Here is a 26,776-nt window from a genome sequence, read left to right as displayed (position 1 = left end):
AAAGATCACACTGCATCGATGACATTGGTGTAACCTTTAAGCTTGATATTTATTGGGTTAATTCGACTTCGCGAAGTTTTCTTCACTGATAATTCGGTAAAAGTCAACTTTGGTGTCAATTACGGATAGCCTTTAGAGATTTTTGAGTATACTGTTTTTTCTTCTTCTCTAGAACGTCTCTGTGTGGCGTTTATTCATCAATATGAATGCGTCCATTCATCGCCTATTGTTCATTCTCAATTTCTGCAATTCCTCTTATACGAAAACTATGCTGTGAAACTTACAATGGACATGGTCATTGTTTTTTTAGCATAGATTTATTTACAGACTACAATTTTTTAAAAGCCCAGTGAAAGATCGGTTTGCAGTCTGCTTTGAGGAAATCCGGAGTGTGATTACTGTAACGCATGCACACGTAGTTAATCAGTTATAATTCACTCTTGTTATAACTTGACGTTGCAGGTCCATACAATCTCCAAAATAATGAGACATTTATTTGGATTATCTGACAGGGAAGGCTTTGTCTTTACTCTCTTGGCACACACACACACACACACACACACACACATGCACACACACGCACGCACACTCAGACAAAAGCACACATACACATACACACACACAGAGACAAACACACACACACACACACACACACACACACACACACATTTATACATCTCACACAAAATAGCAACCGTCAACCACACACATTAAACGAAAAAAGTCTCCTTCATGCCTGTCAGCGTACATGCCGGCCGAAAGATGGTGGAGAGTGGTTGTGGTCAAATATTGTGAGAAGAATTTCACGCCTGTTACTTCAGGTGGCTTGCCACTGACCCCCGGCTCCATCCGGCCCTCGGGTGGTCAGCGCCAAGTGATCGATCTGCTTGTCTTTACGCACTCCTTTTGACCGCTTGACACTTAGCGACACGATTGGAGGGTGGAGATTTCGGGGTGGCGTTCTAGCCTGTAAGTTGTTCGTGGGTTGAATTCAGAGGATTGGATAAAGTAGCAGAGTCAGTTCGCAAAGCACGGGACAAAAGAGGGGTATCATAGACAGACAAACAGACAGACAGACACAGATAGATATACAAAGAGAGAGAGAAAGAGAGATGCACAGAGACAGAGGGGCAGGCAGACAGACATACAGAGAAAAACAGAGGCACAAAGAAACAGACAGACGAAAACAGACAGACGAAAACAGACAGACAGCATAAAGGTGTCGAAAAAGACAAAGTGGCTGCATGGAAGAACAGATCGGCGATAGGCAGACCGAGGGTCAGAATAACGGACAGAGTTAGAAACAGGGTGCAGAAATGGCGCAACGGCATGTTCGCCAAGGTGAATCTTATACACCATTTGCTGCAATGACAGAAAGCAAAAACTGCTCAGGCCCAAACGATTAATGAATGTCAGAAAGAAAATATCTGAGACTGAGAAATACAGAAACACAATCATTTTGACAAAGCACCACCCTGACTTAAAGCGAATCCTTTCAAACAGTCAGACTTTCTTAACCACAGGAACAAAACCTATAACACTACCACGACTGTTTTCAACGATCTCACCGTCCCCTGTAGGACTAATCGCAGACTCTGGTTTTTCCAAGCAACCAGTTCCAGACCGAGGGACTGGCAGGACTCACAGGATGGCTAGGACAAAGGAAAGGAAATAAATATTTTACCTGCCCCTGAGTGCCAGACCCATGCACGGTCCATTTGAGGGAAGGCTAAAAAGCAGGGAGAGCTATTAGTTAACCGTCTCAGTCACTCTCTCGTAAGCTTCCGCACTGTGCTGGGGAAAGCGGTAGAATTAGCAGGCAGCGAGCGAGTTGACCGTCGTTTCTTGAAGGTCTTTGTCCTGCCAAGGCTTTGGGAATGGTGTCAAACCTGGCGAAAAATGCTGTTACATCAGCTGGCCACGCGCCCTCCTCTTTAATGGATTGGGGACAATGCAGAGGGGAAGGAGGAGGGTGGTCACTTAGTTGCGAGGTGAGGAGGAAGGTTAAAATCGGATCTCCATCCCACATCGATCTCGGTCATGTCGTCATCCGGGTTCTCTTTTAGTGTACATCCGACGTCACTTAACTCGCGCTGTCTGACGACTGATAGGTTGGGTTTTATTTTTATTTCTTATTATTTAAATTTTAGTGGATGAAAAGAGCAACTTAATTCTCATACAAACAATATAATTTTGAAACAGTTGTAAACAAGCCAAGTCAAATTTTATTTCAAGAAACCCCATCCGGGTACATGAAGAAAAAAATACAAGAAGAATAAAGAGAGGAATGCAGGTTGTAGTGTAAACAGATAGTTTCAAATACTTAATCTTTCGTTGTTTGGAAATACTGATTTAACTATATCTTTGAACACGAAAATATTCTCTGTTGTACAAGACTATGTTATGTTAACTAATCGCTTCGGCTGATATTATATTAACTGTGCAATTGATGTAGCCAGGCATTCTCTCTCTCTCTCTCTCTCTCTCTCTCTCTCTCTCTCTCTCTCTCTCTCTCTCTCTCTCTCTCTCTCCCTGTCTCTCTCTTTACCCTATTTGTATAAAATATAATTAAAGATTATCAAGATAAGTGTTGAAGCTATCACTTGTTCGCCATGTTTTGCTATCTGAATGTGTATTGATTATAATTTCAAGAACGTGTCCATAAGCAATCTGCTTGTTAACGTTCTTAATGTTGTTATTGTTTGAAACGTGTGTATGAGAATTTGAATAAACACTCTTAAACCAATCTTTCGTTGCGTATATACTAAGCACAAAATGCATGCTGGTGAGTAAGCTTTAACCTTTCAACGTGTGCATTATACCAAGCATCGTACCAATACAGGTTGTACCCATGTATCTATATTTTTGTGAACCTAACGAAAAATGGCCTGTTGATTACAGTTGAAAAGCCCTTTTTTTTTTACATATCCATGAAGGCAGACTGTGTTGCCTGTACCCGTTGTAAAAATGACGATGCAAAAACCTACGGATCAGTTCTCGCGATTTCTCGTGCTATCTCGAACCGACTGACAGAAGCGGTCCGGTCTCTCCGGATGCGACGTATTTCCGGCCTGAAAGGTCGGTCCAGGGACAACTTTATTGATCATCGAACGCAGAAAATCGCTGCGTGTTTCTCTGTTTCTTCTGATCAAAGGTTGTCGCTTTTCTTTTCGCAGCTTGTTCCCTAGTATTAGAACACAAGGAGAGAAAAGGGAATATTACTGTACGTATTGACAATACCTTCACGATTATCTTGCTCTGTTCAGCCATCTCTCTCTCTCTCTCTCTCTCTCTCTCTCTCTCTCTCTCTCTCTCTCTCTCTCTCTCTCTCTCTCTCTCTCTCTCTCTCTCTCTCTTTGTCGTGTTATTTATGTCTCTGTCTCTTCCCCCTGTCTCTCGGGCATTGAATCAACATGATTATAGGGAACACGGTCCCCAACGTTTACAAGGTAAACTATTTGTATCCTCCTTCCTATCCTCTCCCTCACCCCCACACACATAGAACACACTTCACGTTCTTGATTTAGACAAAGAAACAACAACCAGCCAACTAACCAGCCAAACAAACAAACAAACAAACAAAGTAAAAGAAGGCAGCAAAACAATAAAACATAAATCACGCAGACGACAAAAGCATGTAGCAGATGCAAACATTATTTACAACAACAACAACAAATCCAGGTAAAACACACGTAAATCGTACAGGTGCAAGGACAACAACAAAACAAATAGCGAAGACACCACCGCGTGCGGCAACTGAGCAAGACAAGATGGCCGCCACAAAGGGAGCCAATCAAGGTACCAAGATACAAAAACGAAGCTGACAAGGTGCTAAACGTTGCTATTACCGCCTGCTTGAGGCCGCTCGTTTTACAGTCGTGGCCCCATTGATCCAACGCTCTCTTTCTTGTTCAACGCTCGTTCCTAAAGTGTTTCTATCGATCCAAGAAAGGCGGTGGTGGAAGAAATCCTAGAAACAATTCATGTTCAACGTCGCTGCGGGATGGTGGAGGCACATTGTGTTGATCAAGAGTACACGTTGTGTGTAGTTTAGGGATTCTGCTTACCGTGTCCATCATCAAATCGCCCCCACATTTAATCTTTTTCTGTCTTTCTTTTCAACAACTTTTTGTAAAAAAAAAATTTAAATTAAAAAAAAAACCCAGTTTATGCTTATTCAATTCGAAAGAAGAATAAAGGTGAGCAACAGCTGGAAGTCGGTAAACAAAGTAAAAACCAACAAAACTATCCGTGACTGATTGCTGTTAGTTGATTGAGGAATTGGGATGTGACGGTTGGCGTTCTTGAAAGGCAATATGAGTTTCAAGAGATCGTTTTTAACTAACTTCCAAGATATATGAGGCAGCCGGTCCATTAAAGCGGCGATGCATTGTGGGGCTGAGGTGCTACTGCTGGAAATGTGGGTACAATCTGCCTCCTGTGAAATGTAAACCGTTCAGTTCATTGCTATTTCCCGATGTCGCTGAGTAATAAAATGTGTTTGAACAAAAAGAAACAAACAACAAGTCGAGTAAGGCGAAAATACAACATTTAGTCAAGCTGTCGAACTCACAGAATGAAACTGAACGCAATGCAATTTTTCAGCAAGACCGTATACTCGTAGCATCGTCAGTCCACCGCTCGTGGCAAAGGCAGTGAAATTGACAAGAAGAGCGGGGTAGTAGTTGCGCTGAGAAGGATAGCACGCTTTTCTGTACCTCTCTTCGTTTTAAATTTCTGAGCGTGTTTTTAATCCAAACATATCATATCTATATGTTTTTGGAATCAGGAACCGACAAGGAATAAGATAAAAGTGTTTTTAAATTGATTTCGAAAATTTAATTTTGATAATAATTTTTATATTTTTAATTTTCAGAGCTTGTTTTTAATCTAAATATAACATATTTATATGTTTTTGGAATCAGACAATAATGAAGAATAAGATGAACGTAAATTTGGATCGTTTTATAAAAACAATATTATTTTTACAATTTCAGATTTTTAATGACCAAAGTCATTAATTAATTTTTAAGCCACCAAGCTGAAATGCAATACCGAAGTCTGGCCTTTGTCGAAGATTGCTGGGCCAAATTTTCAATCAAAAGGGTGTGACAGTGCCGCCTCAACTTTTACAAAAAGCCGGATATGACGTCATCAAAGGTATTTATCGAAAAAAAGAAAACAACATTCGGGGATATCATTCCCAGGAACTCTCATGTAAAGTTTCATAAAGATCGGTCCAGTAGTTTGGTCTGAATCGCTCTACACACACACACACACGCACAGACACACACACACACACACACACCACGACCCTCGTCTCGATTCCCCCTCTATGTTAAAACATTTAGTCAAAACTTGACTAACTGTAAAAAAGAAAAGAAAAAGACAGACAGAGAGAGAGATCATGATCACGAAGAGAGCTACCACCTCTGCTGGCTGAAAGGTTGCTATCTCCAAATTTATGGTGAAAGGCTTTTCTTTAATAGTTGAATGTGTACAGGGTTACATAGCGTGAAAACCCTCACAAAGACTTCGCTCGTGTAACATTCGCAATGAACTTCTAGTGAACTTATCGCAATACTGTGTTGATTTTTGTAATAAGAAACTGTATTATGCACTAACACTGGTTTAGTTAAGATCTCTTTTGTACGACTTAAGGAGAAGAACGTGAACAAGGTTTGACATCATTAGTTATATTCGGCTTTAGGCACGTAGGGATTTGCAGCTAGCTAACAAACGAGAACTAATTCACACACCCACACACACACACACACACACACACGCACGTACGCACGCACGCACGCACGCACACTCACACGCACACACACACACACACACACACACACACACACACACACACGCGCACACCACCACCACCACCACCACCAACATAAACAACAACATTAACAACGCAACAACAAAAATAAAAAAATTAAAAAAGCAAATTAAAGACAATAACAAGCAGAAGAGTGGCAACAAGAACATCGCAACACAAATTAGAATTAGAACCCCCCTGGCCATCCCTGGCCATCCAATGTACCTCTCAGAGAAAAAAAATGTGGACTTTGGACCCCTGCCTTCAGTTGGACCCCCCCCCCCCCCCCCCAAACGAACTTGGTCCGGCCCTGGGCCCTGAGAAAGACAAAATATTCAACCTTTGGTTTGGACATACGTCAGATTGAAAGAATGGTTTCCGCTTTCTAATCACAATCTCTCCAAAAAAATTCCGTCTAATATATTCAAAGATATGCTTAAGAGCTGCATCAATCATGCCTTAATCCGAAGGAATAAATCAGGCTCCTCTGGCACACACACACACACACACACACACACACACACACACATCTCTGCTCCAATCGTACTTTCTTGTATACTAAGAACAAGTAGCAGATTTCCATCTTCATACAAATCGACAGTCTCAGCCCAAACACAGTTTTTCCTAAGGGTCTTTTCTGAGAAATTGACGTGTGACACTTTTTTTTAACAATGCCCTATCCGGATTTAAATGCAAGATGTAGCTGACATTTCTCACCATACACAGATTCAGAGAAACATCTAGTCACTACCGACGATCTTGACGCAAACAAAAGCATTACATGCTTGATTGTTGAAACGACCGGGGGCCCGGTAGCTCAGTTGGTAGTGCACTGGACTTGTGATCGGAAGGTCGCAGGTTCGAATTCGGGCCGGGACGGACACGGGTCAACTTTATGTGCAGACCCAGAGACGGAAGCCATGTCCCACCCCCGTGTCATCACAATGGCACGTAAAAGACCTCGGTCATTCTGCCATAAGTGCAGGTGGCTGAATACACCTAAACACGCAGACACCTGGGTAGCGCGACTCCGTTGCTGCTAGCTTTCCACTGGGAGGAAGCGACCCGAATTTCCCAGCGATGGGACAATAAAGTAATGAAAAATGAAAAAAAAAATGGGAAAAAATGAAAAATAAGAAGCGATCTTCAGAATATTTCCTGTAAATGGTTTGTCGGCTGTGTGAAGGGGCACGAACATGTTCAGACTTCTCGGTATTGAGAGCTATCTCTCGACGGATCATTAGACTTCATCACGTAAGTGTTTGCTGCGCTGCACTATTTTGTTTTGTACAATAGAATTGCATCCATGCATTTTACAAAGCAAACATCAAAGCATATTATTTATTGGCATAAAAGGTTCTTCATGTGCTTTCTCCTTGAAGCATAACAATTTTTCTCACCCATCCATTCAGACATCGATACAAGCATCCGTGTCTGAGTACGAAGACACTACATTTACATGTAATAATTTATGTGGTCACTCGTGGCATATAAATGATTTGTTTATTCATTTATTTATTTATTCATTTACTTATTAACTTATTTATTTATTCATATTTGAAAAGGCGTTTCCACAAATATCTCGCCCCACACCACTATAAGCTTCTAGCTTGTTGCTGTTACCTGTGTATTTTGTATGCATGTCATGATTGTAACCTTTGTTGAAAAATAAACTTATGTTTAAACCAAATATCTCGCCCCAATTTTGACAGGTACTGAGATAGTGGTCAAACATCTGAGTTGACAATTATTATTATTATTATTATTATTATTGTGATCATTTTTATGCGCCTAATCTAGATATAGCCCTAGGCGCTTACATATTAATTTCTGCCGTTTGAAATGGAATTTTTTACAAGCTGTGGGTTAAAATATTCTAAGGGCAGCACAATCCACAAAGTGCACTTGGAGACAAACTAAAAAAATCACTCAATATTATCAACAACAACAACAACAACAACAACAAACAACAACAAACAACAACAACAACAACAACAACAAGACATGCATAAAAACTGTCTATTTATCGGTCACCTACTCTGGAAGTTAAGTTTTTCTTTCAAGACAAACAACTTAGCTGCCAAAAGAGACCGTCTAAATGATGGATGCTTAGAGTGCTTCTGATTCCCCGCAGCCGGTGATAGCGATTACGGCTCGCTAATGACGAAAGTGCTCCTAAGCTTGGCAAGAATCAAAGACACTACATGTACTGGGATGTCATCCCACGTGGGACAGTTTTCAGATCTCCCGGCAGGCAGACATCTACTTAAGTATTTAACATGTCTCGCAGATATTTCACCGATTGCACAAAGTTTGCCGTGACATTTTCGCTTTCCACCAGCACTGAATGACTCGATAATGAAAAGATGGGGAGAGATAATGAAGAGTCGGGCAAATGTCCCGCATTTGGAGTCTCCTCTTTATATGAAGTCTCGTTGGGAGTTTATAAAATAGATTCAGTTTTGCGTGACAGGTCTTCAATTTTTCACAGATGCTTAAAGGAAAGTGTCTTTTGAGACTGTACTAATGGTGTACGAGGTAGATACGGCTCTTCACATTGGTTTTGACGCAAGTGTCCTAGAAGGTTCTTCAGTCGTACAAATGTGACGCCTCGTTTTGCATGACACATTAAGGCATTTGTAAGCAGAAACTCCAAGGTAAATTACACAGAAAGGTTAGTTTCTTGAATTCTGCGAAGTACGGACAAACAATGCAGGTGTAACAGCAAGACACATTTCATCTTACTTTTGTACCCCAGTGCCACGTGAGCTCATAATGCAGCCGGTCCGTGATATACAGTTAGGAACATTCGTGTGGCTTGTTAAACACTGTACAATATTTTGATTAACTAATCAACCAACTATTCAAACCAACAAGCCAATCAATAAATCAAGCAAGCAAGCAAGCAAGCAATCGATCGCATGTTCGGTCTCAAGATGCAGACAAAGAGACCAGCTTGACAGTACCGCTGTCTAACGTGTAGATAGTGACTGACGATGCGGAAACCGTTCCCTCCAGACAGCCCGTGTCGTGAATACGACCCCTTATGCTGGTGTCAAATCTGCTGAATATAGATGTCAACCTCGCCGGTTTTCTTTTTTTTTTCTCTCTTCTTTTTGTTTTTTTGTCTTTTGTTTTTTTGTTTTTTGTCTTGACATAAACGTGTGTTTGAAAGATGCGACGCTACAGAACTTCTGAATATAGATGTCAACCTCACAGGTTTTCATTTTTCATTGTTGGTTATTTTCTTTCTCTTTTTACTTAAAAAAACCAACTTGTTGGAAAGATCCTATGCTAAAAGACAGGACATTTCTCAATGGTACTGTGTGTTTTTTCGGAGCTCTAAATAATGACTTTCTTTCCGTGTAAACGATCATCTACACCACTAAAGTTCCAGAGGGCATTTAACAAAATTGTAATTTGTGTAATTCATTTAATTTCGCAGATTAAAATAGGTGTCAGTCACAAAATTAATTCTAAAATAAACTCCCACTCTACCAAAACGCAACCAGGCTGCCGATGGTTGGTGTATGTCCAAATGAATGATGCTCTTATTGTAGGTAACAAAATAAAATAAAAAAGTAAAATGAGACAAAAACCCTTGGTGGAGTACATGATTTGTTTTGCACGGAAGTTCGGAGTAAGGTCATGCCTTAAGTATTGATCTAGCGCGCATGTAATCATTGCACATAACAATTAGAGCACCTTAAAGTCAGACTTTTCCAAGAATTCAAGACCATGGCTGCAGATCTATGGAAAACATTACTTTGAAAATATATAATTATTGATCGCCCGTGTCATTAAAAACTCCCTTTTGAATAAAGAGACAGACCTTTAAGTACTTGTACAGACAACAGTGCACTTTATATCAAATACAAAATTGTGATATACTGTCTGAAACTGATCTCGAAGTTATGTTTGTTCAAACTGACATGTATATAGGCTTATATATATTTTGTAAAGGACAACAGAAAATGACGGTAACCTATTATCTGCGTATTTCCGCAAACTTTTTTTGAATCTTAAGTGACAATGTTTACCGTTAATCTTCTTCCATTTATCATTTAAACATCCAGATAACCATGTCATTATTTGTCTTTTTTCTGACACCGATACTCATTAGACGAATGACACTTTTATTTAATTTTTGTTGTTAAATACAAAGGAGATTTGATATTATAATGGAGTGGCTTTTCATTGCTTTGAATGAGTTGCCACTTCCTTACAGCTCTCGGGTGAGATTTTGTTATCATAAAGGTCATGTCCTGTAGAGAGGTCAAGAGACTCTTCAAACTTTCAGCCGCTCTCGCGTCCTAGTCCTACCCCTTCTCCTCCCTCTTTACCCCGCCCTCTTGAACACAAAAGCAGAAGAAGAAGATCTCTCTATATCCCCTCCCACCCCACCCCCCACTTCAGTCCCACACCCTAAGAAAGCCAATTATTCTGGCGGTAGGGAATAATGCACAAATCAAAACAAGTGCTGGATGTGTTTTGTGCTGTGTTTGTGTTTCTTTAAAAACCTGCACACTGGTTCGCCCACAATTCTTGCATCAAAACACTCATCCCTTGCTTGCTTTCGTTTTATTTTCTTGGCTGAATACGAAGAATGTATCGCTGTTTCCGTGACCGTGTTTCGCACTTCGGTCAGAAAGCAGCTCTTTCTTCGCTGCAAAAAGACCGCGGCGCCAAGCTATCTGAGAGCACCGCAGGGGGCTAGTGTCATAGTTATTATGTTGTCTAATACGAAGAATGTTTTACATCAAGGTAATCTCTACCTTTGAATTCAAAAGAGGGAAAGGAGAGAAAAAGAAAAACAGAATATAATGGAAAAGAAAGACCTGTTTGTGAGTCTCGTGCCGCCAATGGATATACCTCACGTCTGCCACCAGATTTATTTTGTTCGTTTTGTGGAAACAGCAAGAAAAGGGCAAAACACATGCAGATGGGTGGAAAAGATAAATGTTTGCCGCACACAACACTGAACAAGTCGCGTAAGGCGAAATTACTACATTTAGTCAAGCTGTGGAACTCACAGAATGAAACTGAACGTAGTCCGCCGCTAGTGCAAAAGGGAGTGAAAGTGACGAGCCTGTTTGGCGCAGCAGCGGTTGAGCTGTGCTTCATAGCACGCTTTACTGTACCTCTCTTCGTTTTAACTTTCTGAGCGTGTTTTTAATCCAAACATATCATATCTATATGTTTTTGGAATCAGAAACCGACAAGGAATAAGATGAAATAGTTTTTAAATCGATTTCCGAAATTTAATTTTGATCATAATTTTTATATTTTTAATTTTCAGAGATTGTTTTTAATCCAAATATAACATATGTATATGTTTTTGGAATCAGAAAATGACGAAGAATAAGATGACATTGTTTTTGGATCGTTTAATAAAAAAATAATTTTAATTACCAGTTTCCGATTTTTAATGACCAAACTCACTCATTAGTTTTTAAGCCACCAAGCTGAAATGCAATACCAAACCCCGGCCTTTGTCGAAGATTGCCTTCCCAAAATTTCAATCAATTTAATTGAAAAATGAGGGTGTGACAGTGCCGCCTCAACTTTTACAAAAAGCCGGATATGACGTCATCAAAGGTATTTATCGAAAAAAAGAAAAAAAACGTCCGGGGATATCATACCCAGAAACTCTCATGTCAAATTTCATAAAGATCGGCCCAGTAGTTTAGTCTGAATCGCTCTACACACACACAGACACACACACACACACACACACACACACACACACACACACACCACGACCCTCGTCTCGACTCCCCCCTCTATGTTAAAACATTTAGTCAAAACTTGGCTAAATGTAAAAAAAGAACAGTTTAAGCTGGGAAAAGCACAGGAAGTGTGCCTTTTAAACAACTTTTTTAATGCTGTTCTTGAACGAGTTTTTGCATGGATTGGCTTCTCACTAAGCGTTCATATAATGCAGGGGATTTTTCAGCTGCTGTAATTTTAAATCGTTGTTTGCAATTTGGGGTTGACCTGTTGATTTGCATAATGCTAAATGGACCCACTGCGGAACAAATATGGAAGTTCCGCCGTGCCAAATACAAAGGACTGGCCTTTTACTGCAGGATATGTGTCTTGCTGTTCTCTCTTTTATCCTCAAAATCATCATGTATTGTAGTATGCTTTTATTGTCTCATCATGGGCCAGCATACATAAAACATTCATTTATGAAACATACACCAATCAATCGTAGATAAAACATCCGCACACATATTCATAGATAACACATACAGCAAACATATTCATAGATAAAAACATACAGCAAGCATATTCATAGATAAAACATCCGCAAAAATATTCATGGATAACACATACAGCAAACATATTCATAGATAAAACATACAGCAAACATATTTACAGATACAATATATACAGCAAAACATATTCACATGGACACTAAACAGAGACGCACAGACAAAGACACAAATCAAGATCCACCCTTACACACACACTGACTATCAAAGCCCTTTTCCCCGTCTCTCTCCCCTTGTCCCTCTCATTAACTAATCACGACCCCAAACTCTCGACAACCGAGCCCCTAAAGACCTCCTAAAGACTGAAAACAGGAAGAATAGAGAGTCCACTGTAACACGAGCCGGCTCTTTTTGTCTCAGTCCTCTGAAAACACCCACCAACGCCGGCGCTTTCAGCCTCCAGACAGAAATAAACGTCTTCGTAAAAGAAGTGTGTTGGTCGCACGTGCTAAACGAAGGCGGGCACAGATATCGCCTTGGAGGAGAACGGACAGCGATATCACGTCATAAAGAGGGCTTTAAACGGATTTGGCGACGGTGTCAGATTCCGGAGACTCGGATGGCGGCCAGAAGAAGAATACTGTCACCTTCTTCTTCTCCTTCTCTTTTTGATCCGGACCGATCTGGGGACTCATAAACATGAAAAGAGAACTGTGAAGAAGCAGAAATGGAAACGACGGTTGGGGTTTAAGAAAGGATTTTCAAACAATTGTGTGACCCCTAAGCGAACCGTTTGGTCCCAAAGCGTCCTCTTGGAGCCGGGGAGAACGTCTCTGGTGTTTCGTTGAAGATTATCACCGGTTGTTACAAAACGCTCCTAGATACAGTAACCAACGCTGACACCATCCCTTTCTTCAGTCCCTTGCCTTTGATCGGACTCAGCATTTATTCTTTTTGGTTAAGCGTTTACTATCCTAAAGAGACGCTGTCGTTACGTTCATTCCTCTTTCTTCAGGTAAGAGTTTTAATCAAACTTTTTTCGACTATTTTTCTTTTAGTTGGATGGGCTGCGTAGTATCATTCTTCCTCCTCGTTCTCTTCTTGGGCTGCATTTTTATTGTACAGAAATAACTCTGAGACAACATTTATTGTTCTGTCATCTTCTTTCTTTCTTTTTGATTGGGAAAAGACTGTGTTTCAGTCAGTTCAAGTTTTGTACCTTTTGCGAGAGAGAGAGAGAAAAACTTGAGTCCAACCATGCATCACTTGTCTCCGTGTGCAATGTCCGCATTCTTTAAACAGAGAAAGTTGCTCGTTTGTGCGTGCTTGTTTGCTTACTCTTTCTTTCCTCTCTTTCTTCTCTTTCTTACTTTCTTACTTTCTTTCTTTCGTTCGTTCGTTCTATCTTTCTTTATTTCCCCCTTTCTTTTCTTCCTTCTTTCTCTTCTTGCTTTCATTGGACAATGAACAAACCACAAATAACACACCACATTCCAATCTCATCATTGCAATCGCCCTTTCTTTCTTTGAACCGTCTCAAAGTTGACAGTTCCAAGCCCCTGTGTTTCAAGTACACGAGAGGGGTAATATCACCCACACACAAGAAGGAGTGGTGGGTGGTGATCCCTGGGCAGGCCACGAGTTGTATGGGTCTCGCGCCCTCCGCAACAGTATTGCACGCGCTGACGCCACTGGCACGCGCGAGCTGGTCACGGGGTATGACGTGGCACACCCACAATTCCTTGCAACGGCAGGTGCGCGATTCGCGTGCCATTTTTTTAATATTTTTTTTTTCTCGTGAAGTGTGGGGAGGGTTGGAGGAGGGAGAGGGAGTGGCGGGAGGGGGATTTGGAGAAGTGGAAGGTCAACAGGTAAGAAAACAGAGGGCGAGAGGAAGAAATAGAAGTGTATTCTGTGAGGGATTTTATTCTTGTTATAATGGGTGGCAGCACAATAGGCTAAATCGAGACTGAAACATTTTTATGATGTCGATTTTTTAAAACTTCAGTTTCGTTTGCAGCTTTGCTTTACAATGTAGAACTAAATGAGATTTAAGAGTTTTACTTTATGTGGTTAAACTTTCTAAAAGATGTAAACAGTTGATGAAGAAGAAAAAAGTAAAGCATTTTTTACACAGCGATAAAGCACGTTCAAACATATCAGTTTTCAAAAAAAATATTTAGGCGTGATATTGTAACTTTAACCAAAAGTCATTATCTGTAATCATAAATACAAAAAAGAATTCGTCCGTGTATCTTCTTTTTCTTTCTTATTTCTGGTAGAACAAAATAATTCGTTTTATTTGTATTTAACCCCCCCCCCCCTCCCCCCTCCCCCCCCCCCCCCCCCCCCCCCCCACATCTATCTCTCTCTCTGCCGGTCTATCTCTGTCTTCTCATCTGTATGTCTGTATGCCTCTCCGCTCCCCCCCCCCCCTTTCTCTCTCTCTTGTTTCCTCTTTGCAGTTTGAACACAGATTAAGTCAACCTCGCCGTATTTTTACAGCGGTACTATAAAAACACCGCAAGTACTAAGATGGGGTTATGTTACACCACAAAAATGTTATTTCAGTCTCTCTTTTCGCGAGTTCGCGTCTTTTCTTGCACTACGACAAAAGTGATGTTTTCATTATGTCAATGACTTGTCACAATTTAGATGAATGCACTTGGGTTCAAAGACTACCTAATCTGATTAGAGAATTGTATGACTAAGTTGGTAGCGGGGCTGTATAGAAGTCTAGTCTTCATTAAAACGAAAGACCGAACATCTGTGCATGGTATAAAATGGCTCCCCTCCCGATTTACATTCTATTCTTCAGTGTGTAGATCGAGCCTTTTCACTGGATCCAACAACAGCAAACAACACAATTAATAATGGAGATGATGGAACTTTATTTAACAACGCCCTTTCTTCCAACCTGTCCTTAGAGAGAGAGAGAGAGAGAGAGAGAGAGAGAGAGAGAGAGAGAGAGAGAGAGAGAGAGAGAGAGAGAGAGACAGAGACAGAGACAGAGAGACAGAGAGACACAGAGAGACAGAGAGAGAGAGAGAGAGAGAGAGAGAGAGAGAGAAAGAGAGAGAGAGACAGGGAGAGAGAGAGAGAGACAGAGAGAGACAGAGAGAGAGTGAGTGAGAGAGAGAGAGAGAGAGAGAGAGTGAGTGAGAGAGAGGGAGAGTGAAAGAGAGTGAGAAAGAGAGACAGACAGACAGACAGACAGACAAACAGACAGTGAGAGAGAGAGAGAGTGAGAGAGAAAGAAAGAGAGTGAGTGAGTGAGAGAGAAAGAGAGTGAGTGAGAGAGAGAGAGTGAGAGAGAGAGTGAGAGAGAGACAGACAGACAGACAGCCAGCCAGCCAGCCAGCCAGCCAGACACGGACAGACTTGCAGACAGACACAGACAGACAAACAGACAGACAGACAGACAGACAGACAGACAGACAGACAGACAGACAGACAGACAGACAGACAAACATATTTTGTAAGCGCCTAGGGCTATATTTAGATTAGGAGCACAAATGTTCATAATAATAATAATAATATATATATGTTATAGTGTTTTGTATCAAATTATAAATAGTTTCTTATCTTTCTCCGCTCAGCATGCGCTCGCGTGATGCGCACCCCCCACCCCCACACCACATACACGCACGCACACACTGCACAAACATACACACTCACACATGTACGCACACACTCACGCGCGCATGAATACACACATGAGCGCGCGCACGTTATCAAAGAAGAAAATGTAAGTTTTACGCCCTCACGGCAATACGTTATCAAACAAAGTCCCCTGCCTTTTATCGCCCCCCTCCCCGATCCACCCCAAGTTACCCCTCCAACCCCGACCCCACCCCACCCCCTCTATCCCCTGGCGTCATAATAGAAGACAAATCTGGTGGTTTGTATTCCTACCACAACGAGGGTCAGCTGTCCTCCTCACCCCCCGCTTGTCCCCGCTCCTAAACATATCGCAAGTTAAGCCCCGCTCACAAAGACACAACATACCTTCCACGCGACTGGAGTCTAACAGCACCAAAAGAACAGAGGGTTGGCGGCTTATCGGACTCTAGTCGAAGAAGTATTATCACTGGACGCAGATTTAATTTGAGGCAAGTGGGGGAAGGAGGGGGAGGGGGCCGAATGTTAGATAGGGGGGAAGGGGGGCTGTAGCGGGTGGGTGTCAGGGGGTGGAGACCAGCGAGTGTAGGCAATCAAAGCAATTTTTCTATGACTTTAATTCCGAGGTCAAGAGATGTGAGGGTGGGTGGTTGAATAAAGTGTGAGTGTCAGAGATGGACAGAGAGAGAGAATGAGAGAGACACAGAGAGACACAGAGAGAGAATGAGAGAGAGAGAGAGAGAGCGAGAGAGAGAGAGACAGAGAGAGACAGAGAGAGCGGGGTGGAGGGGTGTAAGGACAGGGGAGAGCTGAGGCCAAGATTATAGAGAGACAGAGAGAGAGAATCAGAGAGAGAGAGAGAGAGAGAGAGACAGAATCAGAGAGAGAAACTGAAACTGAAACTGAACTTTATTACCAAAGGATAGAGGTTTTAGGCAAAGCCTAATCTTACAACCTGTCCCTTATACAAACACTTAATACAGACGCACATAAAATACATAGTAAAATTGACAAGGAAAGACAAGAGACAGAAAGAGAGAGACAGAGAGAGACAGAGAGAGAGAATCAGAGAGAGAGAGAGACAGAGAGAGAGAATCAGAGAGAGAGAGAGAGACAGAGACAGAGACAGAGAATCAGAGAGAGAAAGAGAGAGAGAGAGAGAAAGAGAGACAGAGAGAGACAGAGAGAGACAGAGAGAGAGAATCAGAGAGACTTAGACTTAGAACATTTTATTGACATAAAGGGTAAACATTTTAAGCCAAGGGCCTAATCTTACAACGTGCCCTTTACATTCACACTAACACATCCGCACGCATATAAACAACATAATATAATGAATTCATATAGGCATAACATGTAAATGTACAGTAAATAAGCATAAGCACCACGGCCACACGAATAATCTAAGAGAGAGAGAGAGAGAGAGAGAGAGAGAGAGAGAGAGAGAGAGAGAGAGAGAGAGAGAGAGAGAGAGACAGACAGACAGACAGAGAGAACGAGAGAGAGAGACAGAGAGAGAAAATCAGAGAGAGAATTGAAAGAGAGAGAATTGAAAGAGAGAGAGAGAGAGACAGAGAGAGAGAGAATCAGAGAGAGAGAGAGAGAGTGAGAGAGAGAGCGAGAGAGAGAGAGAGAGAGACAGACAGACAGAGAGAGAGAATGAGAGAAAGAGAGAGAGAGAGAGAGAGAGAGATATGATGGAACTTTATTTTTCAAGGATAGAGGTTTAAGCCTACGCCTTTTCTTACAACCGGAGAGAGGGGGGGAGAGGGGGGAGAGAGGGGAGGGGAGGGAGGGAGGGAGGGAGTGACACAGGGAGAGATAGACAGAGCTAGAGAGGAACAGAGACCAAGAGAGACATAAACACATAGATAGAGCGGACAGACAGAGAGAAACATAGACAGAGAAAGACAGCGAAAGAGAGTCACGGAAATACAGAGAATAAGAATAAGAATAAGAATACTTTATTATCTCATAGAGAAATTCAGGGGTGGTACATAACAATAATACAAACAAGACATTGATTTTACATAAAACATATAGCACTATATAACATGGACATCTTTAGAGCACTGCGCTTACATATTCTCGCACACCTACGCGTATAACGAACTATGGCTAAACATCATTGCAAAATATCATAACATACAATATATCGCAGATGGAGGCAGACAGACAGACAGACATACACGCACGCACGCATGCACACACGCACGCACACACACACACACACACACACACACACACACACACACACACACACACACACATACACATACACATACAGATACCCCCCTACACACACACACAGATGATTTCAGTATCACACACGCTCATCAGCAGGAGAGAATACAGGGTAACCGAGATGACTATGCTACCACGGTCTCCTGTTTCAAGAGTCCCCTAAATTATGTTTGAGGATTACGGGGATTACCTTTCACTGAATTCTTATGTTACTTTTACAGGCAACAGCGAGGCATATCATTAGTTACAAGACTTGCCACCTTTGGGGTAGATTTTAAAGGATTAACAAGTCGCGTAAGGCGAAAATACAATATTTAGTCAAGTAGCTGTCGAACTCACAGAATGAAACTGAACGCAATGCCATTTTTCAGCAAGACCGTATACTCGTAGCATCGTCAGTCCACCGCTCATGGCAAAGGCAGTGAAATTGACAAGAAGAGCGGGGTAGTAGTTGCGCTAAGAAGGATAGCACGCTTTTCTGTACCTCTCTTCGTTTTAACTTTCTGAGCGTGTTTTTAATCCAAACATATCATATCTATATGTTTTTGGAATCAGGAACCGACAAGGAATAAGATGAAAGTGTTTTTAAATTGATTTGGACAATTTAATTTTGATAATAATTTTTATATATTTAATTTTCAGAGCTTGTTTTTAATCCGAATATAACATATTTATATGTTTTTGGAATCAGCAAATGATGGAGAATAAGATGAACGTAAATTTGGATCGTTTCATAAAAGAAATATTTTTTTTTACAATTTTCAGATTTTTAATGACCAAAGTCATTAATTAATTTTTAAGCCACCAAGCTGAAATGCAATACCGAAGTCCGGGCTTTGTCGAAGATTACTTGACCAAAATTTCAACCAATTTGGTTGAAAAATGAGGGCGTGACAGTGCCGCCTCAACTTTCACGAAAAGCCGGATATGACGTCATCTTCTTCTTCTTCTTCGTACGACGGTTGTGTCAGACTCGGAATCTGGAGGATGCCATGAACATGGACGTTCTTTCCAGGTCCTCCAGATATGACGTCATCAAAGACATTTATCAAAAAAATGAAAAAAACGTATGGGGATATCAATCCCAGGAACTCTCATGTCAAATTTCATAAAGATCGGTCCAGTAGTTTGGTGTGAATCGCTCTACACGCACGCACGCACACACACACACACACACACACATACACACACACATACACACACACATACACCACGACCCTCGTTTCGATTCCCCCTCGATGTTAAAATATTTAGTCAAAACTTGACTAAATATAAAAAGCCAGCGCTTGCGGCTGTGGTGTGCGTTACATTATACGGGCCATCTTGGTAGCCTTTGCAAAGTGTTGTCTAGGCCGTACTTATCTGCGTTTCGCGGCGTGCGAACCATCTTGGAAGTCTTTGGAGAGTGTTGTTTATACTGTACCTTTATCTGAGTTTAGGCAAATAGATCCGGGAATGGAAATGAATCATTTTCGTCCTTCATTTTTGTTTCAGCTCTAGACATTGTGTCAGTGTTTTTGTTGTTGCTTGTAATCATGCACATATTGCTGAACTTCGGGCACATGCGAGAGAGACAGCAACAGCGAGGCAGAGACAGAGGAACAATTTTGTCTCTCTGCGTATTTCACATTTACGAAAAAAGACGACACACGAACATACATCAACCCTTTCAAAGAGAACCCGAACACAAATATCTTTCTGGTGGGTTTTGTCCTGTCAAGTGTTGACCCTGCGTCCATTAATTTGACACTTGCAACAGTTAGTGTTTGCCGGAGAACTCTTGGTCCTTCTTTGTCTCTGCCCCCCCCCCCCCCCCCCCCCCCAACAAAATCTCTTCAACGTTGCCCCTCCTTCTCCCGTCCAGGTAAAACACTATACACACCAACCTTCTGACCTCCCAAATGATTCTTACAGCCACCTTTGCTTTGTTGAATGTCACTTAGTTTCCCTCCAGTACCCGCTCAAAGATATTCCAGGAGCGTAGCCTAGAATATCTTTGACCCGCTTCTTGGCTTTTACCTTTTATCTTTATTTCCTGTCTGTCTGTTTTTCTGTCTGTTTGTTTGTTTGCTTGTTTGTGTGTCTGTCTGTCTTTCTGCTGGAGCTGAAGGAATCTTATATTTATTCCCACTGTTCTGTCTCTCTGTCTTTCTGCTGGAGCTGAAGGAATCTTATATTCATTCCCACTGTTAACTGAGAAACAATGATAATGGAGGCAAAGCAGGATTTAGGACTGTCATACGAATTTGCCATTGAGTCATTTGTCTGGCCATGGTACTGAGTGTGTGTGTGTGTATGTGTGTGTGTGCGGGCGTGCTTGCGTGCGTGTGTGCGAGCGTGTGTGTGTGTGGGTGCAGTGCGTGCTTGATTTGTGTCTTTCTTTGTCTGCCTGTGTCTTAATTCGTCTTCAGTTGTTTCTCAGCGGATGCGTGTCTGTATTTATGTGTGTCTGTGCTTGTGTGTAGCTTGGTTACTCTATTCCAGCATCATGACCTGATTTGTTTGTTTGTTTGTTTGTTTGCTTAACGCCCAGCCGACCACGAAGGGCCATATCAGGGCGGTGCTGCTTTGACATATAACGTGCGCCACACACAAGACAGAAGTCGCAGCACAGGCTTCATGTCTCACCCAGTCACATTATTCTGACACCGGACCAACCAGTCCTAGCACTAACCCCATAATGCCAGACGCCAGGCGGAGCAGCCACTAGATTGCCAATTTTAAAGTCTTAGGTATGACCCGGCCGGGGTTCCAACCCACGACCTCCCGATCACGAGGCGGACGCCTTACCACTAGGCCAACCGTGCCGGCATCATGACCTGACAAGCACCTCATCCATCATAACAATGAAGAGTAAGGTGACACATTGTGTTGCACCTGCAGAATAACCGGATGTCGGTGAGAGGATTAAAGAAGAATATCCAGTATTATCATCACAGAATCACCACAGGAAACTTTTATTGAAAGGACGGACATTATTTGAACGCGGTTATATCTCCGAGTGAAAAGAAAGGGAGGAAAAAACACGGGGGTGGGTTGGGGGTGGGGGGGGGGGGAGCGGGGGTAGAAAGGTCAAGATGTCTCCGTCTACCACCTTTGCTAATCGTAAGGGACAGCTTTGATTGCAATACTGGACAAAGGAAGGGAGAAGAAGAAAAGGAGGGGGACACGGACCCGCATCTCACCTCAGCTAACCTTGCAAAGTTAAGAGGGGCCAAGTTTGTCAAGGCAGTTCTTGGGAGAGATGCTGAGGGGTGTGTGGGGTGTAGACGGAAGGCCTGAGAGCGGGGGTGGAGGGGTACAAGGGCAGGGGAGCGTTGAGGCCAAGACGACGATTGTTAGCATCAAGACTTGACAAGTACCTAACCCCAGCTAACCCCGCTAGGTGAGGGGCTGGGGGAGAAAGGGGGGGGGGGGGTGATACCGGGGCAGTTTTCAATGCAGTCTGTGCCATTCTTGGTCCTTTTCTTTTTCGCTGAAGAGCGGTCCCACCTTTGACCTCTGTCCTCGTGTGCCCTTCACCCTTGGCCCAGGTTCACCTTCCGGTAACAATGCCTGCATGGCCGCCTGCACCAGGGGTCGTGTCAAAGCTGTTTGTATAGGGCTGCACTGCAGGGGTGCAATGAAGAAGAAGAATCAGAAGGAGGGGGACATAAACAGGCGGGCGAGCATGCAGGTTGGCAAGCAGACAGACAAACGAAGAGATAGAGAGATAAATGAAAAATTGAAGTAACAAAGAAAGGAAGATAGCTAGAGAACGAAAATAAACGAGAGAGAATACGTGTAAAGTAAAGAAATGAAACAGAAGCAAACTGAAAAATACACTAAAAACAACAACAAAACAGAAAAATAGAAAACCAAAGAAAGAAAGAAAGAAAGAAAGAAAGAAAGACAGAAAGAAAGAGGGAAAACAATAACACATTTAAAGACACACACCAAACACAAACTCGCCTATATCTGCAAACTCGTATCGCAAAAAAAGATCGTTTCAGAATAGCAGATGAGAACAAGTGTAGCTGGTTTGTACGGCAGAAAATCGAAACAAAAGTAAATGAGAGAGAGAGAGAGAGAGAGAGAGAGAGAGAGAGAGAGAGAGAGAGACAGAGAGACAGAGAGACAGAGAGACAGAGAGACAGAGAGACAGACAGAGACAGAGGCAGAGACAGAGAGAGACAGCGGAGACAGACAGACAGACAGACAGACAGACAGACAGACAGTGAGAGATGATGATGAAGATGATGATGATAATGATGATGATGATGATGATGATGATAATGATGATGATGATGATGATGATGATGATGATGATGATGATGATGATGATCGAATCTTATTTTACAGGGATAGAAGTTTAAAGTTACGCCTTTTCTTACACCTAGTTCTTACATCTGATAGAAAATTCGAATAAATGACAGACAAACAAAAAATTACCACAAAAAGATGAGAGAAAAAAAGAAGAAAAGATGTAGGGAAAATGTTTTCGTTTCTTTGTGCGAAAGATTGTCCTCTGACCTTTTACCTTATCGGCAAGGTCAGTCTCATAGGAAGAAGAAAAGGCAGCGAAAGGCTTATGTCCAGAGATGGCAGAGAAGGAGAAACATTCTTTGTCATCCACTTATCATGCTTCGTATCACTTACATACCTCCAAAGCATAAAAAAGGGCAGGCCTTTTTGACCAAGAAAAGGACACACCCAAAGTCACAGGGGGGAAAAGAGAAGATATTTATCAACTGTTTTCCCTTGACTTTAGATTGATATTCTCTCAGTATAGCGTGTATCGCGATGAAAGAGCTTTGTGCTTTCAAAGGGTCCAGCATAAACCGGGACATCCAAAATCACGGCCTTTCAAAAGATAGACATCAACGTCTTCGCCCGGTGTCAACGTGGAATCCAGTCTTCCTCAGAATAGGCTTGACCCCGGCTTTTCTCAGACGCTATTGACCAAGACTTTGCACGCATCTATGAACACACAGTCTCATAAACCCCCCACCACCTCGATCTTCTCTGTGTGAGAATTGTACCGGCGAGAGAGAGAGAGAGAGAGAGAGAGAGAGAGAGAGAGAGAGAGAGAGAGAGAGTAAGATTGAGAAATAGAGAGAGAGAGAGTGAGAAAGGGAGAGAGAGAGCGCGAAAAAGAAAGAGAAAGAGGGAGAAAAAAAAGAGAGAGAGACAGAGAGAGAACCAGAGAGAGGACAGAGTGCTTGAGGGAGAGAGAGAGAGGGGCGGGGGAGAGTGAGAGAGCGAAAAAAAGAAAGAGAGAGACAGAGAGAGAGAAAGGAGAGGTTGATGAGAGAGAGAGACAGAGTAAGATTGAGGAAGAGAGTAAGTGAGAGAGAGAAAGAGAGAGAGAGAAAGAGAGACACACACAGAGAAAGAAAGAGGGAGAGTGTGCTGAAGGTCACAGCAGAAAAATAACTGTGTGGTAGTGTCCACTCGACTGGACACGGTAGACAGAAACTTTTGTGTCCGGTGTTCAAGGTGGGAGAACGTAATATGGCTTCAACCGAAAAAAGGTGAAAAGTGGGAGGAATTTTACGAAGACGGAAGGACAAAACAAACTTACTTTACAGTGGAACCGCCATTTTAAGACCCCCAATTTCAGACTCCCCTCTCATTTAAAACCTTCCTTTTCCATTTTATCGTTCAAAATGTCTGTAACTTTATCACCATTTTGTTAGAACCCCCTCCCTTTTAAGACCCGCCAAAGTCACGTGACGGTTTTAAACTTGCGGGACCTACCTCTCAGATTCTCGCAAAATAATATTCTACGGTCCTAAAAGGGGAGTTCCACTGTACCATCTAAGGCAGGTGGTCAGAAGAAACGGCTGGACAACAACAAAAGAGAGATTTCTTATGTGCGATGAAGCTTGCGTACAGGACTCTTTGGATGTGTGATGAAGTGTGCTGCCTAAGACGGGATCTTTGGCCGATGCCAATGAGGGATTTTGATGGCTGACATCTCGGTGTCATGAAGCATGAAGAGAGCTTGGTGTCTTTGGGGGTGAGAGAGAAAGAAGTGTGGGAAATCCGGGAAAATCAAACAGTAAAACTGTGGTAAAGTGTGCAATGCAAAGAATATCTAAGAAGGAGATCAAAGCATGCTTTAAAAGAACTTAGCCTGGGCATAGGCATGGATAGAGATAGGCACAGTGAGAGATAGAAACAGGTCGCGTAAGGCGAAATAACAACAAGTCAAGCTGTGGAACTCACAGAATGAAACTGAACGCACTGCTTTTTTCACCAAGACCACATACTCGTAGTTTCGTCAGTCCACCGCTCGTGGCAAAGGCAGTGAAATCGACAAGCCATGCAAAATAGTGCGGTAGTGGTCGCGCTGAGCAGGATAACACGCTTTTCTGTATGTCTATTCTTTTTAGCTTACTGAGTTTGTTTTTAATCCAAACATATCATATCTATATGTTTTTGGAATCAGGGACCGACAAGGAATAAGATGAAATTGTTTTTAAATCGATTTCGGAAAATTAATTTTAATCATAATTTTCATATTTTTAATTTTCAGAGCTTGTTTGTAATCCAAATATAATATATGTATATGTTTTTGGAATCAGACAATGACGAAGAATAAAATGAAATTATTTTTAGATCGTTTAATAAAAAAAATGATTTTAATTACAAGTTTCCGATTTTTAATGACCAAACTCATTCATTAGTTTTTAAGCCACCAAGCTGAAATGCAATACCAAAGTCCGGCCTTTGTCGAAGATTGCTTTGCCAAAATTTCAATCAATTTGATTGAAAAATGAGGGTGTGACAGTGCCGCCTCAACTTTTACAAAAAGCCGGATATGACGTCATCAAAGGTATTTATCGAAAAAATGAAAAAAACATCCGGGGATATCATTCCCAGGAACTCTCATGTCAAATTTCATAAAGATCGGTCCAGTAGTTTAGTCTGAATCGCTCTACACACACACACGCACAGACAGACACACAGACAGACAGACAGACAGACACACACACATACACCACGACCCTCGTCTCGATTCCCCCTCTATGTTAAAACATTTAGTCAAAACTTGACTAAATGTAAAAAGACGTAGGGTATAAGACACACACCCAAAAAATCCTCACACCCCCCCCCCCACCACCACCACCACATAAAAAAACAAGTCGCGTAAGGCGAAAATACAATATTTAGTCAAGTAGCTGTCGAACTCACAGAATGAAACTGAACGCAGCAAGACCGTATACTCGTAGCATCGTCACTCCACCGCCCGTGGCAAAGGCAGTGCCCGTGGAATTGACAAGAAGAGCGGGGTATTCGTTGCGCTAAGAAGGATAGCACGCTTTTCTGTACCTCTCTTCGTTTTAACTTTCTGAGCGTGTTTTTAATCCAAACATATCATATCTATATATTTTTGGAATCAGGAACCGACAAGGAATACGATGAAAGTGTTTTTAAATTGATTTCGAAAAAAAAAATTTGATAATAATTTTTATATATTTAATTTTCAGAGCTTGTTTTTAATCCAAATATAACATATTGATATGTTTTTGGAATCAGCAAATGATGGAGAATAAGATAAACGTAAATTTGGATCGTTTTATAAATTTTTAATTTTTTTTACAATTTTCAGATTTTTAATGACCAAAGTCATTAATTAATTTTTAAGCCACCAAGCTGAAATGCAATACCGAACCCCGGGCTTCGTCGAAGAGTACTTGACCAAAATTTCAACCAATTTGGTTGAAAAATGAGGGCGTGACAGTGCCGCCTCAACTTTCACGAAAAGCCGGATATGACGTCATCAAAGACATTTATCAAAAAAATGAAAAAAACGTTCGGGGATTTCATACCCAGGAACTCTCATGTCAAATTTCATAAAGATCGGTCCAGTAGTTTAGTCTGAATCGCTCTACACACACACACACACAGACACACACACAGACACACACACGCACATACACCACGACCCTCGTTTCGATTCCCCCTCGATGTTAAAATATTTAGTCAAAACTTGACTAAATATAATAACAATAAAATAGAGACAACAAGAATCGCACATTCTGAAAAGAAGGAAACAGTAATGACCGGGAATTAACGACTTGAACATTGGAGACTGGTTTTGACAAGGATTGACATGGGTATAAATTACAAAACAGGACAGAAATATTTTTTTTTTTAATTTTTTAAAATTTTTATTATTCTCTTTATTTATATAGCACCTTATCCGAAGTTCAAAGCGCTTTATACCGTGGACACAAGGATTGTGCATTGACAAGGTGTAAAAGGGGAAAAAAAATTTCACCAAGACAGTACAGCTTCGTCAATCCCCGCGAGAAGGAAATCGCTCACCTCCCACGTGCAAAACGCAGTGATATGCACACGCCAGAATAGCGCGGTAGCGTATTGTGCTAAGCAGGAAAGCGCGCTTTTCTGTATTCGTGTTAACTTTCTGAGCTTGTTTTGAATACAACCTATCATATCTATATGTTTTTGGAATCAGGAAACGAAAAAGAATAAGATGAAATCCTTTTTGGATCGATTTCTTACATTTTAATCGTAAGACTAATTAATCTATTTTCGTTAATTGTGATCACATTTTAAGAGTAAACATTACATATGTATTTTTAGATTCAGAATGTCATGAAGAATACGATGCAATCAATTTTAAATCTGTTTTCGAAAAATCGATTTTAATGACAACTTTAATGAGCAAACTCATTAATTAATTTGTAAGCCTCCAAGCTGAAATGCAATACCAAAGTCCGGGCGTCGTCGAAGATTACTTGACCAAAATTTCAACCAATTTGGTTTAAAAATGAGAGCGTGACAGTGCCGCCTCAACTTTCACGAAAAGCCGGATATGACGTCATCAAAGACATTTATCAAAAAAATGAAAAAATCATCTGGG

This window comes from Littorina saxatilis, linkage group LG17 (genome assembly GCF_037325665.1).
Source record: "Littorina saxatilis isolate snail1 linkage group LG17, US_GU_Lsax_2.0, whole genome shotgun sequence".
Taxonomy (NCBI): domain Eukaryota; kingdom Metazoa; phylum Mollusca; class Gastropoda; order Littorinimorpha; family Littorinidae; genus Littorina; species Littorina saxatilis.
Note: the sequence above shows the minus strand (reverse complement) of the source record.